At 52.5% G+C, this 14,256-nt stretch overlaps 1 protein-coding gene and 1 non-coding gene across 9 annotated transcripts in view; one reads left to right on the forward strand and one right to left on the reverse strand.

Annotated features, from left to right (window-relative positions):
* Nucleotides 1-14,256, forward strand: part of Ldlrad4 (low density lipoprotein receptor class A domain containing 4) — a 381,472-nt gene that overhangs the window by 197,564 nt on the left and 169,652 nt on the right. The gene's annotated exons all lie outside the window — the stretch shown is intronic.
* On the reverse strand, nucleotides 13,316-13,388 carry Trnaa-cgc (transfer RNA alanine (anticodon CGC)). The gene has a single exon. It is a non-coding gene; the product is annotated as a tRNA-Ala (tRNA).

Consider the following 14,256-nt stretch of genomic DNA (forward strand, 5'->3'; position numbering starts at 1 on the left):
ATGCCAGGGCACACCCAGAGCCTTCTGCCTGCTCGGCTGACCCTGGGTGACATCCCATCTCAGATCCCCTGGCCATATCATGAGGGGCGGAGCAGGTTCCTTTGACTTCCCAGAACCAAGGGTCTCTGCATTGTGGAAAGAGCTGTGTGCCCGGGAAGTCTTGGCAAGAGCAGACCTTCCTCCACCAACTTCTGCAGAGGAATCGCTGCCACGGGACCTCGCAAGGAAGCCCGGAGGTGACAGGAAGCCAGCTGTCGTTGGAACAGTTTCTCTTTCAGCTTCAGTGGAATTTCCAATTAGTGGAGAAGGTTCTATTGGGGGAAAGGGGGCTGGAGCTGCTCCCACCCCGCTGGAGGCCGCAGTCACTCCTTTCCCTCTAGGTGGCCTCATAAAGCTAAGTCTCTGAGCCAGATGAACTGGAGCTGGTGACGAGCTCCAGCGGAGCCAGGAGTTAGCTTCAGAACTTTTTCAGAAACTTGTGTTTTTTGCCTCTGAGGCCATTTTGGGTCGTAATAATTAAATAAGATCATTTAATCCAACCTATGAAAATCTGAGCTGATTGCCTGTTTCCATCTCCCTCAGTATTTTCCCCCCAAAGGGACTGTGTTCAAATCACCAGCCACTTTTGAGCACCAAGCCATAACTACCTTCTTCTATCCACTGCAGCCCCCACCTCCCCGAAAAGCTTGTTTGCAAACCCTGAGGCCAGGCTCCTAGCAGCCCAGCCAGGGCTCACCGCCTTCATTGTCCTTGGTCACTGTCTCAGGAAGCATGAACAGCGATTCCCTAATGCCATCCAGGACCTGTCAGAGTGCCCGTCTCCCCAGTTGTCTCAGGAATGTGTCTTGATTTGTTCTGTTGGCAGCATCTGATGGATGGATCAGCTCTCTTTCCAGGCCTGCCTCTCCCCATTTGTCCCCAACTCTTCTCCTCCTCTCCCCCGACCCCGGGGAGGGTCTGGATTCATTCTGGAGACTTCCATACTCTGGACTTGGCAGGCTGCTCGCCACAGAGTCCCCAAGCCTGCTCCTCTGGCCCCTGTGATTCCCGGGAGGGAGAACCCGAGGGCTGCAGAGGTGCAGGTGTGCACTTGGGGAGCCTGTGGGGCCCCTTCTGTGGTGCGGGTGTCTTCTGCCCGTGGGCTCCTGGGGTCTGGTTGTCTTTCTGTGATGGGGTCAGTCATTATGGGCTGTGGAAATCATAACCTGAGTCTCTCCTTTGTTTCCCACTAAATAGTGGGGACACTTCTGTAAAGAGAAGCTCCCCATCCACTCTTGGGCCACCCGGAAGCCAATATTATATGGGATGAGATCATTTAGGAATGAGAAGTTCCTGGAATCCCAGGAGCTCAGGAGGCTGAGGCAGAGGGTCACGAGTTCAAAGCCACCTCAGCAACTTAGCGAGGCACTCAGCAACTCAGTGAGACCCTGTCTCAAAAAAAATTAAAAGGGCTGGGATGTGGCTCAGTGGACAAGCGCACCTGGGTCCAATCTCCAGTACAAAGAAAAGGTATGAGAAGTTCCCCTGTGGCCCTGTGGCTCTTCAGAGGTGACCCATGAGATTTTATTTGTGTCACTTTGAAGAGCTGAGGTGACTTTGATGTGTGCTGAGAAGTCCTCTGCTCCATGTGGAAACCCACCACAGGTTCCTTTCTAGGACTTGGGCAGAGGCTGAACTCTAGGGGAGCCCCATCTGTCCCCTCGGGAGCCCTGAGCCCTCCCTCCCCTCCCATCCCTCCCCCACTTCGCAGCCTCCCTTGTACTTCAGCTTGGCCCTGGGCCTCGTCCCACCTGCCCACCTGTAGCTTCCTAAGGAGCTGCTGCCCTCTGCAGAACCCACTTCTTGATCCTTTTGAGACTGTGCACCCTTGGGAGGCAGGATCCTCACCTGATGATCCCTCGCCCCCTCCACGCTCCCCTTGGCCATACCTCCCACTCCCAGGCCTTGACCTCGGTGTCTCCAGACACTACACGGTGTCACAGCCACTAACACATTCCATCTCCAGCCCAGGCTGCATATCCAGCTTCTCAGAAGCCCCTAACGAGCCCCTCAAACTCCCAGCATCTGACATTTAACTGTTTTGCTATTTTCTGTCTCGTTGTTCTGACCATCTGCGGTAAGGTGGTCTCCCCTCCGGACCCTGCATCGTAACTAGAAATTCACTTCTGCTACCCGGAGCTCTGTAGCTGCTTGTGCCCCTGGAAAGATGGTGCCTGTCCTGCCTGGTGTCACGTGGGGAGAGGCATCACTCCCGAGGGCATTGATGTTGTCCTTGTGTGAGCGCTGACCACACATGGTGGACACTTGGGAAGTGTCCTTCCTTTGCTGCTCCAGCCTCCTTGCCTGGCCTTCTCGGTGTCCTGTAAGATGCTGCCGAGCCCCAGTGTCCTGCTGCCACATGTGGCTAATGCACTGTGAGGGGTGCGGTCCTGCCAGCATCTGTGTGGCGATGACTGCTGCTTCAGAACACTCAGACCTGAACAGAAGATGGAGAGCCTTTGGTCTGCGCGGCCTCCTACCCGCTCGCTAGTGGAAGTGGGCGCTGCAAGTATCTACATGATCCCGGCCAAAGAAAGAGATGACATAAGGTCTGCCCCCCGAAGTGCCCTTAGAATGGGCACTTGGTAACCACAACACCCAAACTGACCAAAGTGTAATCCTGCTGCGGTCAAACTGTATTCTGGGACCAGCAACAGGGTAGACTTTGTGCTTTGTAATGGGTTGAGGGTTCGTGACAACCCTTGAGGGACCAGCCTTGGCGTCTAGATACGCACATGCTGACAAATGAAGGATGGTTCATGTCCAGTCAGGGGACGACGCTTCCCACTGAGCCCTGGAGAAGTGTGAGTGTGTGTGTGTGTGGATCTGCACCTGAGTGTATCTGCATGTGTGCACCTGAGTGTGTGGGTCTGGGTATGCTGTGTACTTGAGTGTGTGTGGGTCTGTGTGTGTGCCTACACAAGTGTGTAGGTGTTGGAGAGTGTGGTGCACATGGGTGTGTGCAGAAATGTGCAGGAGTGTTTGTGCAGCCTCAGGTGCTGATCAGTCCTGGCTGAATGGGCCCCATTTCATGGCGTGCACCCTTGCATGGTAAGTTTCATAGAACTCTGGCAACGCATTTCCTGTACATGTGCTGTGACAGCGTTATGAATGCTGACTTTCCTGTGAACATATTGTGACGGTATCACATGAGGACATTTCCTGTGGACACTGTGGCAGTGTTAGGAATGGTGACATTTCCTGTGGACACACTGTAACAGATACTTTTTTGAACAATGACATCTCCTGTAGATGCTGTAACAGCATCACAAATGGTGACATTCCCTGTGGACCTGTTGTGACAGACAGTATTATGAATGGCGACACTTCCTGTGGATGCTGTGACAGTGTCATGAACAGTGACATTTCCTATGGATGCTGTGACAGATAGCATCAGGAATAGGATGTTCTGGTGGATGCTGTGACAGTGTCATGAATGGTGATGTTTCCTCTGTACACTGTGACAGTGTTGTGAACAGTGATGTTTCTTGTGGATAATGTGACAGACAGCGGCATAAACAATGATGATTCCTGTGGATGCTGTGACAGTGTCGTGAACAGTGATGATTCCTGTGGGATGCAGTGACACAGTGTCGTGAACAGTGATATTTCCTGTGGACCCAGTGACAGACAGTGTCATGAACAGTGATGATTCCTGTGGATGCTGTGACAGTGTTGTGAACAGTGATGTTTCCTGTGGACACAGTGACAGTGTTATGAATGGTGATGTTTCCTGTGGACACAGTGACAGTGTTGTGAACAGTGATGTTTCCTGTGGACACAGTGACAGTGTTGTGAACAGTGATGTTTCCTGTGGACACAGTGACAGTGTTATGAATGGTGATGTTTCCTGTGGACACAGTGACAGTGTCGTGAACGGTGATGTTTCCTGTGGACACAGTGACAGTGTTGTGAACAGTGATGTTTCCTGTGGACACAGTGACAGTGTTGTGAAGGGTGATGTTTCCTGTGGACACAGTGACAGTGTCGTGAACGGTGATGTTTCCTGTGGACACAGTGACAGTGTTGTGAAGGGTGATGTTTCCTGTGGACACAGTGACAGTGTTGTGAAGGGTGATGTTTCCTGTGGACACAGTGACAGTGTTGTGAAGGGTGCTGTTTTCTGTGGACACTGTGACAGTGTTGTGAAGGGTGATGTTTCCTGTGGACACAGTGACAGTGTTGTGAAGGGTGATGTTTCCTGTGGACACAGTACCAGTGTTGTGAAGGGTGCTGTTTCCTGTGGACACTGTGACAGTGTTGTGAAGGGTGATGTTTCCTGTGGACACAGTGACAGTGTTGTGAAGGGTGCTGTTTCCTGTGGACACTGTGACAGTGTTGTGAAGGGTGATGTTTCCTGTGGACACAGTGACAGTGTTGTGAAGGGTGATGTTTCCTGTGGACACAGTGACAGTGTTGTGAAGGGTGCTGTTTCCTGTGGACACTGTGACAGTGTTGTGAAGGGTGATGTTTCCTGTGGACACAGTGACAGTGTTGTGAAGGGTGATGTTTCCTGTGGACACAGTGACAGTGTTGTGAAGGGTGCTGTTTCCTGTGGACACTGTGACAGTGTTGTGAAGGGTGATGTTTCCTGTGGACAGTGACAGTGTTGTGAAGGGTGATGTTTCCTGTGGACACAGTGACAGTGTTGTGAAGGGTGATGTTTCCTGTGGACACTGTGACAGTGTTGTGAATGGTGATGTTTCCTGTGGACACAGTGACAGTGTTGTGAAGGGTGATGTTTCCTGTGGACACAGTGACAGTGTTGTGAAGGGTGATGTTTCCTGTGGACACAGTGACAGTGTTGTAAAGGGTGCTGTTTCCTGTGGACACTGTGACAGTGTTGTGAAGGGTGATGTTTCCTGTGGACACAGTGACAGTGTTGTGAAGGGTGATGTTTCCTGTGGACACAGTGACAGTGTTGTGAAGGGTGATGTTTCCTATGGATGCTGTGACAGTGTTGTGAAGGGTGATGTTTCCTATGGATGCTGTGACAGTGTTGTGAAGGGTGCTGTTTCCTGTGGACACAGTGACAGTGTTGTGAACAGTGATGTTTCCTGTGGACACAGTGTCAGTGTTGTGAAGGGTGATGTTTCCTGTGGACACAGTGACAGACAGTGTCATAAACAATGATGATTCCTGTGGACACAGTGACAGTGTTGTGAATGGTGATGTTTCCTGTGGACAGTGACAGTGTTGTGAAGGGTGATGTTTCCTATGGATGCTGTGACAGTGTTGTGAAGGGTGCTGTTTCCTATGGATGCTGTGACAGTGTTGTGAAGGGTGCTGTTTCCTGTGGACACTGTGACAGACAGTGGCAGGAATGATGACAAGGTGGGGCTGTGGTTCAAACCACACCCTGGAGTGTCGTGCCCTGGGCTCTGGTGCTAGTCCTCAGTCACTGTGGCTGTAGGCAAGTTGCTCAGCTTTTTGGACCTTGCCTTTCTCATTATAAACTGAGGTGTATAGTGATGGTGTCTCCCTCAAACAGTGGTTCTGAGGGCTTAATGAGGTCTGCAGGTCAAGCAGCTAGACCAGCGCCTGGCACCCAGCAACTCCTCAGTACATCTGGGGGGGCCTGGCGTGGGCTTACCACTCAGCAGGTCTTATCTGACATCCGCAGCCCCTGGTGAGGTGAGGTGAGGTGAGGTGAGGTGAGGTGAGGTAGGAGCTGCCTTTGCCTTCACACGCTTCACCTCCCGCGTCTCTCACACCAGCCTAGCAGGTTTCATAGGCGTGTGGTGCTCAGAGAGGGCGGGCCATTCACTCAGTCACACAGCGGAACATGCTGCTCCGAGGTCTTGAACTCAGATGGGGTTTTGATTCTCCCTTTGGATTTTCTCCCTGTCGTGGTGTGTTTCTAGTAAGAAGGGGATCAACTTACCAGTTCTTGGAAGGTTGTAGGATTGAGGAGTGGCGATCAAGCAGTCTCCTATTCTGAAGGGCCACAGAACTGGGTGCTCCAAGAACAATGATGGACGTGATAATTTTTAATCCATGTGTGGATTATGAGAATCTTGGTTTCATGCTGGATTTTGAAATGGATTGGGAAAAATCAACCCAGGAATCCCAGGTGTTTGGGGTCACTGATTTCAGTGGGTTCCTTGGGGCTTCCCTGATGGACAAGGTGACCCTCCTTGGACCCTAGTTACGTGCCTGGGGAGCCAGCCCCTCCCTCGAGGTGGGCGACTCAGCTGCCCCTGGTGGGCCAGCTCTGTCTGCCCTTCCCCTGTGGGCACCTAGAGCCCACCTTGACCAGGCAAGAGCTTTCAGCCCTAGGCCCCTGACATGCCCTGGCCTGTGTGAGTTGTGGCCTGCCGGACTCTTGCAGCTGCACCAGTGGAGGGGTGGGCAGAGCTTCAGGATCCCCCCCAGGGGGAGGGCCAGCTCTTCCAGCTTGTTACCCATTTCTCCTGGTGTGGTGGGGCCGGGGATGCGCCAAGCTCCCGTAGGCCTAATGCTTAATTCTGGCTTACCTTGATCAAGGCCAACAGCAGAGGCCACTTACAGTGCGTCCAGCTGTTCTGCAGAGCCGTGTGTATTGACAGAGCTGCTCCCCTGCCCCCTTTTCAACTTGAAAAAAAAGGAAAAAAGAAAAACCATGGCAAAACAATTTATTGACACATGTGAAAATGATCCAAGATGGTATTTAAAACATGGCGAGGAGGAGGATGGGCGTCCCTGGCCGGCCTGGGGACTCTGCGGGATCAGGTTGCAGCAGGTTGTCACTGGCAACAAGCTCTTACCTGGGGGAGTTTGTGGGGCGGGGGAGTCGGGAGGAGGGAGGGAGGTCTTTGGTCTGTGCCTTTGTTTCTCCGAGATGGTTTCTGATCAATTAAAACCTCGCAGGGTCTTGAGCAGTAATTCTGCCTTTTCAAATAAACAAAGGCAGAGAACAAATGGGAGGGAAAGTTTTAATAAACCCTAGGCCTCATTTCCTCCTGCTGTGACACTAAATTTACTCAGATAAAAACAACCTCTTTAGATTTACATTTTGATTCCGTGACTGCTTTCATGTGTGTGGGGCTGCCCCACTTCGGGTGAAATTTATCCACTTCTTTAAATATTTAGTAGTCTAGCGTGGATGTTAATGAAAGTCTGGTGGTGCTATTTTGAGAATTGCAACAATGATAGTAATTTTCAGTATCAGATTCCTGCTTCGCAAAGGGAAAGAGGGATGGGAGGAGGAGGAGGGAAAAATGGTTTCAGTTCTAATAGAGTTTGCCATCCGCTGGGCCGTGCCAGACAGATGGGTCATGAATACTGTCTAGACGCTCTCTGCCTGAGCGAAGCCCTGGTCTCTAAGGACACGCAATGAGACGCCGGCTTAAGTAACTGGGGAAAGTCAGGGCAAGCTCTCCTGTAATCAATGCCGCTCCTGCTTCCTGGGGGAGCGGGGGCTGGCGGGGCTGGTGGGGCTGGTGTGCGGGGAGGGGTGTTAAGAGAAAGGGCCTCCGTTGCTGATCAATTTTAGTGCAAACTTGACAATTATTAGGCATTAGGGAGAACGGGAAGGGACAGTCGCGGTATGATAACGCTATTGATTTAAACTGTGCTCCTGCACGGAATGCAGAATGATCTGACTCAGCCCCCATCCTCAAAGGCCAGGGGAGAGTTGTGGTGAAAAGCAGGACGTCATTAGTGTCATGAAACCCAGAACGCAGGCTGTCGGGTGACCTGCGTTAACCGTGTGCGTTGAAGAACCCAGGATGGCTCCCGTGGAAACCCTTGGTCCTGACTGATCATTTCCTAGGGTTTAGCCTCATAATTTGGAAGGGTTCAGAGTCTCGCTGGGCTGGATTTCTTTTCTGAGGAATCTCTGAGAACTTTCCAAAGCCGGATCCCGTGGTGAGCGGCTCTACCCTGGTGCTGGAGGACATTAAGTAAAAATCTCCTAAGCGCCCTGCTCGACTGTATGTGGATGATCAGGACGGCTCTTCAGCTCTTGTCTCCTGGGGGCCAGGAAGGGGGTCACCTGGTGCCAGAAGCCAGCTTCCATTCATAGTGACTCTCAGTGTGGTTGTGAAGGTGGCTGGGGGAGGGGGCATTGCCACCAGGATGAGGCTGGGCCAGGGCAGCGTGCCACCAAGCGGGTGGATGTGACTCAGTTTGCCTGGCACCTCTTCGCTTGGCTTGTTGGTCCTGGGCCATACATTGGCTGTGAAAATGACCCAAAAGGGTATTCAGTGAAGCTCGGAAGGGACCACTGGGGGTAGTCACAGAAACGAAGCTGAAGATCAAGGCCATCTTGTGATGTGTCAGGTTCTGCAGAGGTGGAGTGACCCTAGGGGTGAGCGTTCTGTGGAACCTACCCAGGCTGGCAGCTCTGGCCACGCTTACCCCGCCTGGGTGCTGGGGGCCACTGTCAGCGAGGACTGAGCACTTCTTGGCTCTGTCACTTGTGATAAGAGGAGCATCACGTGCCTCTGCCCATTTCAAAGACCACAGAGGTTTACTCTGGTGACTCCTGGGTCGTTCCTGTGCCTACAAATTGGAAGAAAAAGGAATTTGAGTTAGACCCCTGGCCCTTCCTCCTTCTACCCTGGGCCAGGGCAGCGTGCCACCAAGGGTATGGATGTGACTCAGCTTGCCTGCCCCTATGCGGGAAGGCACCCTTTAGAAGGGAGGATGGCTCCTGATTGGAGTGAAAGTTTGGCGGGGGCCTCTGCCGGCAGGTCAGACGCCTGGTTTGAAGCCGGTGGCAGGTTCAGGTCCAGTAGCAGCTCTGTTGTGGGCGCGTGACCGGGTCTGTCAAGGAAGACCACTCACCTGCCCGCGGTTGGCCTGCATCTGTCTTTGACTTCACGTGTTTTCCCACAGAAAGGCAGCCAAGGAGGACGCACCCCTCAGAGAGACCCTCCCCCCTCCCCTTCCTTGTGGTTAGAAGATGGAAGTGTCCACTGTGGGTGTCCCAGAGAGAGAGGGCACATGGAACCCAAATTGTCAATGCCAGTCTGACCTCAGAGGACCAGGAGAGTCTCCACCTGTTGGACCTGATAGTGCATCCTGCCAACCCTGTGGGGAGCAGTGGCCACCTGCCTTCCAGCCTGTTCCACCCGCCCTAGGACACAGCACCTGAGAAGATCCACACAGGAGTCAGTCTCTCGGTGCCCCTGTGTGGGACAGAGGGACATCTCCGGGAGCCTGGGTACCGAGGAAAGGCATCATCCTGGACGGTGCTGGTGTCTGGAGGACACTCTGCTCCTGGGCAGCCTTGGCGGGAGTGTGGGGGTGATGGGAGAACAGAACCCAGAGAGTTGAAATAACTCTTCCAAGGGCAGAAAGCGTCGTCTTTGGTGGAGACCCCAACATGTGTGCTTCTTAGTCTGTCCAGCAAGATGCCACAAGCTGGGTGGCTTAAGGACCTCAGATATTTAATGCTCACAGATCTGGGGGCTGGAGTTCCGAGGTCCAGGTGCTGCCAGAGTCAGTGTCTGGTGAGGGCACACTTTCTGGCTCACAGTCCACATCCCTTGATGTGACCTCATGTGGCTGCAGAGTCAACGAAGCTCTGTGGGGTCCCTTTTATGGGGACATTATCTCATTCATGAGGGCTTTGCTCTGATGACCTGGAGTTAGGATCGTAACCTATGAATTTGGAGGGGCACAGAGGCCAGTTCTCTTTCCCAAGTCCCCACACTATCTTGTCAGGTCAGGTGGTGACAGGGAAAGACAAGAAGTAGAGAAGGGGGTCACCTGGAGGTCAGGTGACCTCTAGTAAGAGTGGCATGCCCCCCCCAGGGCAGAGACAGGGACATAGCTGGAAGGTCATCTGAGGGTGCAGCCCAGCACGTTGGGCAGAGTGGCGCCTGTTCCACAGGGTTTGAAATGAGTCCTGCGGCCACATCGGAAGATGAATCAGTTAGTCAGAGTGTGCCCTGGCTTGGAGGTGTCCCCTGTATGGGGTCCACTGTGGCTCTTGGGCCACCTGTCAGTACGGTGCTCTCAGGGCCCGTGTGACATCGGGTGTCATGTTGAAGACTCCGGGTGTGTGATGGGAGGGAGGGAGGGACTAATGGAGGAAGGGAGGGTGGGTCTGCGGTTATCCAGGGAGGTGACATCTCAGGGTGGTGGCTGCCACTAGAGTAGGAAGACCCCCTCGAGGGGCTGAATCGGATGAGCTCAGCACAGAGGGGGAGAAGCCTCGTCCTCGGGGCTTGGGCAGAGCACAGAGGTGGGCAGGTGGGGACACTGGGCTGAGATGGCCCCCTGATGGGAAAGGTGGTTGACGTCTTCTGCCAGGAGCCGGCTGGCCGGTGCTGCGGCGTGAGGAAGCAACGCCCGTTGGCGGAGTCCGGTCACAGCAGTTGACATTGTGTATTCTGCAACCTTCAAGAGCTTCTCAGAGGTCTGAGCTCGTGCCTCAGCAGCTCCGCTGGGTTGAGGGTGAGCTAAGCGCTTTGCTGGAATCATCTCATTTAACGGTCTGGACAGCTGGATGTGGTGGGAACACATAGCATCCCTCCTTACCTTTACGGAAATTCACAGCAGTCTGGGCTGTGCCTGTGAGTGGAGGCTGCCCACCACCTTCTGGGACAGCCAGAGGCAGAGGAGACCCCAGGGCTCATTAGAGACACCAAGCCACTGACCCTGCTGGGAATGTCTGTCCTGAAGTGCAGATTTCCAGGGGGAGGGAAGGGGATGGAGATAGACTGTTTCCCAGGCCCGCTTTCTGGCCAGAGGGGTGCACTGAGGGGCTGGGCGTGTGGGGAGCAGGCAGGTCCGGGATGCTTCCCCGGTGCAGATGCAACTTCTGCGGCACAGCCAGAGTCAGACTCGAAGAAAGGGGCAGGGTCCAGCTCTCTTGCCTTTTGAGAAGACATGATGGGGGAGCTTTGCTTTGCTTTGCTTCTGTATGTGGGTCCACGTGCACCCACAGGCACAGCAGAAATCAGGAGGCTGTGAGTCGCCTTAGTGCCCTGTGTGAACTTGGGATGTGAGGTTCAGAAGGGGTGGGATCCACAACAATGCTTTTCTTGGAATTGCAGCACTGAGATTTATTTGCATCCTAGGTCACATTGGGTGTATGGGTTCCTTGTTTCACAAGAATGAGTTAATATAAAGATTCAGCATCTCTGTTCTCTCTGCAGTGACCTTGGTTCATTAACACCTCGGGCCGAGGTTTTCTCAGTCTGCTGGCAAGGAAGGCAGTTTTGATCCCTATGTTCCCTTGTGACTCAAAAAAGCATTCTGAACCAGTGACTTGACTTCTGTTAATAACTTTAATGAGATAAATATTGAATGCAACACTTAGCCAAGAGAGGTGTTTCTTTGTAAATAATGTGATTATTTCAAGGTTTTTTTCAAGAGAGGCGTTCATCGGGGCACAAACTACCTACCAGGGTCTGCAAAACCCAGAGCCTCCCCGGCGTGGCGGCCCATCCATTCTTTACAGCTTGCCTGAGCTCCATCTGCCTTCCCACTGTCAGCCCTGCTCACTCCCTTTCAACCCTGTCCCCAATATTGCTGTGTAATCTGTTCACAGGGGACAATTATGACGCAATGTGTGAATCCAGAGTCTGGCACCTCGTAGCACCTTGATAGAAATAGAAAGCTGTGATCGCAGCATTAAAATATGCTAACAGGCTGCAGGGCTAATGGGCACGGCGTCTACGCTGCAGATGTTCATTCTGGGGCTGCTGCAGAGCCCGGGGACTGGACGGAGGCCGTGGTCCTCGCATCCCCAGTGTTGTGGCTGGTTTTGTTCAGTGTGGTGGTGTTCTCCAGAGAAAATCCTACCTCCTTTCTAAAGTTGATGAGCTGCCTTTCTGGATTGTGATGATGTAAGAGCCCCCCTGACATCCTGGTGTCCGTGCAGAGGAGAAATGTTAACAACAATGATAAAATGCAGTTGTTTGATTAAAATAAACTGGATTTTATACAGTCTGTGGTTAACGTTTATTTAGAAGGAGTTTTCAAGCAATAGAACGAGGTTTCCAGTGTGTTGTATAAATGCGTCAAAGAATTCCACAATACCAAATTTAGAGGAAATGCATTTCAATACATTGCATTAAACTACAAATAGTAAGGATTTTTCAATTTCTGGCCTACAGTTTTGTCCTGCATGTGCTTCTTGGCCATGTGGGCAAGCAGCTCCCTCCTCTTGATATTCTCTATTCTTACTAGTAGCCAGGCACCCACCCCTTATTTGCTGTTCTCACTTTGCAGAAATCAGGCAGGTGAAACCGATACTCGGGGTGAGCAGCCTGGCAGATGCCACCTGCTGCTCCGGGGCTGGAGGCATGTGTCCACGCTGAAGGATGACTGTTCAAAGAGGGTGATAGGAGGACGTGGCTGGCCCAGACTGGGAGACCACTTAAGCCACGGATCCAGGCAGCTGGCACAGGTGAGGTGGGCAAGGGCCTGGCTTCGTCCAGAGTGTGCCAAGCCGCAGAGAGATGCTGCTCCTGTGACAGACACTGATGTGCTGCCTGCTTCGTGTGGCCTTTGGACATCACAGGCCCCTGAGCCTGCAGAAGCAGCCTGTGGTTGTGAGACATACACTGGGTTGGATTCCTGCAGCAGGAATGGGGGGTGGGTCCTGGAAGGTGCTCAGTCTGTGTTGAGTGGGTGGATGTGACCTTGGCAGTGCAGCAGCCCCTGTGCCGGGCATGGTTGCCTCCAGCAGAGGCTGGTGTCAGGATACCTGTGTGTACCTGAGCCAGGTCCTGTGCAAGGGAGTGGCTGCAGGTGGGAGGGGCCAGGAGCAGCTCTGCAGAGGGGAAGGATGCTGAGGTGCACCCTGGCACCAGGACCCAGGGTTTCCCGGGCTTGGTGGGCATGCAGGCACTGAGGCAGGAAGCCTTGGGTTTCCAAGCAAATATTAGAGACCTGAAAAAAAATGGTACCGTCCCCCAGATAGAAAACTGTCAAATTGAAATGCACACATTTAATTAAATGTTGATTAAATGTAATGGCCATCTTCTGGTCAGCTCTCGTTCTTTGTCTCACAGGAGATGTGGGAGCTTTTTATGGGATTTGAAAGACGTTTGTAAGATTCAGGAAGGTCCTTAAATGGCCCTGAGCAGCAGTGGCCAGAAGGAGCTGGAGCCTGGGGTGGCACCTGCTCCTGCTGGGCAGGTGGAGACACACAGGGGCATCAGCATATCCCATGACCGGGTCACCTCTCTGAGGTGTGCCCTCTTTACTTGGTCTGGAGGAGGGGGGCTCAGTTGCTTGTGACATATGCTTGAGGGAGGAGGATAGAGTGGGGACAGCCTTACCTGACCTGTGGCTGGGGCACAGCATGTGTCAGTCTCTTCCTGCCCTAATAGTCTGTTGGTGCTGGGGATTGAACCCAGGGCCTTGTGCATGCGAGGCAGGCTCTCTACCAACTGAGCCACATCCACTGCCCCAGCGGTCTGTTTCTTGTTCAGAGCCCTGGCTCCCAGTGCATCCTGGTGCTCGTGGCTCCCTCCTCCACTCTCGGCTCCTCTCCCGTGTCTCCTTCAGTAGCTGTGGGTGAGGAGCCCCCCAGGGAGGAGGCGGCCAGCAGGGCACCTGGATCAGTGCAGTTCTCAGTGGGTTTCTTTCCTTTCTCTTTGCATTGTGTTTTGTATCACTTTGTGTTTCCTTCAAGCCGCACCATGGTGAATTTTAATTATTTGTTTAATTACGTCTCTCCTATTAGATTATGAGGAAATCCCTCCAGAGGGGAGGGACTATGTTTTTCTCCCCATATTTTTTTTATCAGTGCATTATAGTTGTGCATAATGCTCGGGTTTGTTGTTACATATTTGTACATGCACACAATGTAACGAGAGATTGGCCAATATCACTCCCCAGCACTTCCCCTATCAAGGAGGGACTGTGTTTCCTTCATTTTGGACCCCCAATGCCCAGCACAAAGCCTGCTGCATAGTAGGAACTTAATGTGTGATTATTTTGACAACATTTATGATGTGTGTGTGTGTGTGAGTGTGTGCACGTGAGTACATAGTTATGTTGTGCTTATCGATAGGGACATGTTCTAAGAAATGTGTCACTAGGACTTTGTCATTGTGTGGACCTCTTGGTGTATGCTTATCTTGACCTAGATGATATAGCCTTCATATACCTCGGCTGTGTGGTATGTACCTCCTAGGCGCTGTCTATCGTCCACCAAAATGTCATCACACGGCATGTGATTGGACATACAAATTGGTCATATACATCTGCATTTATTGTAATTTTACTGTCTCAAAGTATTGCACACAAATGGGAGAATAGGAGCATTTT

The sequence above is a fragment of the Urocitellus parryii genome, chromosome 13 (assembly GCF_045843805.1).
Source record: "Urocitellus parryii isolate mUroPar1 chromosome 13, mUroPar1.hap1, whole genome shotgun sequence".
Classification (NCBI taxonomy): domain Eukaryota; kingdom Metazoa; phylum Chordata; class Mammalia; order Rodentia; family Sciuridae; genus Urocitellus; species Urocitellus parryii.